Below are 1,839 nucleotides of genomic sequence, written 5' to 3'. Positions count from 1 at the left end.
CAGACGGCAAATCCTGGAGGGTGACGCCTACGTTCTTAACGTGCTCTGTCGAATGGCGACGTGTGCATGCTCTCTCGTTTTGAGGCACCTCCAACAGCGCCCGCCGAACCTGAAAGTGTTGGAACAGACAAGGTGAGGTCAAGCTACGTAAACTAACTTATATTTTGTGATGCAAACACTCAGATGCTCCCAGACTGTTGACAACTGTGCTGGAGAATGCACATGCTCTTTCTGTCAGGGGATGTGGCTCCCCTGCATGCACCTGTTCTCTGTATTTCGAGATCAGTCCGTTCCGAACAGTAGGAACTATTCATCGTTGACTTTTTCTTATCTTGCTTCCCAATCCACCAACGATGACTGTCGGGTTACAACTTACCGGAAAAAGATGTACCCCCTAGAACTGTTCCCAAACCACCGCCGACAGCTTTTGACGGCCTTCGTAAACAACTGAACCCAGTGGTGGGTATGCTTCAGAGGATGGAACCCAGGAGGGCCACAGCCATCTTCAAGTGACTGATTGTTCAGGGGCAAATCCTGCTGCGTCAGGGCTCAAGCTCTGGATCTGACGTCCTGCCGTTGATGGTCAAGGATACTGCACCTCAACCCAGACGGCGGTCTAGGGACGTAGACTTGGGCTGTTGTGTGCTCTGGCTGACTTCTACCAGTGACCGCCTGTGTGCAACGGATCGCGTGTCATAACACGCCGACTTTTGTGACGGTGAACATTGCCCAATGTGTAGTGGTGCTCTTCAGGCTTGTCCCAAATGGGTCCACATGAAAATAAATTACTTTTGGTTCTTAGCTCCGAACCCATCCAGAAAACGCAAAGGTATGCTTGCTACCTACCTCACAAAGAGGGCATCTTATGATGTTGACCTGGACCGGAGTACAGGGGTCCAGCACAGTGTGTTCCGGAAGTCTGTTTGTGTCCGTGCTTTCGGGTCCAAAGTTGGGTTGTTCGATAGTAGTGATGACTACGAATAACGCTATACAGCGCCAGCTAGATGAGAGATGGGGATTATTTCATGTGACCTATCAGCCCCGGACTATTGGCACGTAAATGAGACCCCTTGCATTTCATGTAAGTCTCCCATATCTTGAGAGGTGCAAGAAGATCATACGCCTCGCGGAAGGGCATATGTAAACTTCAAAACGACAAATATATGTCAAAATTTCATGACGTCTATTTTGAGCCTTTTATCCGGTACAGATGGATGGATGTCCTCCGACACTGTGTACCATTAGCCGCGTGTTTGTCGTGTGGCGCCGATTAGTTTGTTCAGCTGTCCGCTATGATCGACGTAGGTTCCATGTTGCTAATCGATAAACCTCGGAGACTTCCTAAAACAATTCCGATCCTATCATATAACACTCTACTTTTTGCTGGCAAGCCTTTGGCAAATAGTGAACTTGGGCCACGGATTTTTAACTGGCATCAGGAATCATCGACCAAAATTTGTTTGCACGAATGCACCTACTCATACTGTGCATATCCAAAGGCCATTTAGATTCTACAATGTTCAAGGAATTGTTTCGGGTGTAAGACTATCTGAAAGTTTCGTTTATTGTGAGTCAAAGTTTTCTACAATGAGTGATTTTTATCACATCAGGCAACGTATTCACGGTTGGTGGTGTCCATTGAACTTGAGGATTCGCTCACCATAGTAGGTGATTTCCAATAATACAGAAAAGTATACATTATAATGGACATTCTACAGTATGACGTGACAAGCCTGAAAATGCTGTAGCTTTCGAGAAATTTTTTCCATTGTGATAATACTGAACGGCGCGCTTGACAGAGATAAACTTCTTTCTGCTGGAAAGGAAGCGGTTGTCACG

This window comes from Opisthorchis viverrini (assembly GCF_000715545.1).
Source record: "Opisthorchis viverrini unplaced genomic scaffold opera_v5_428, whole genome shotgun sequence".
In the NCBI taxonomy this organism is placed as follows: domain Eukaryota; kingdom Metazoa; phylum Platyhelminthes; class Trematoda; order Opisthorchiida; family Opisthorchiidae; genus Opisthorchis; species Opisthorchis viverrini.
Note: the sequence above shows the minus strand (reverse complement) of the source record.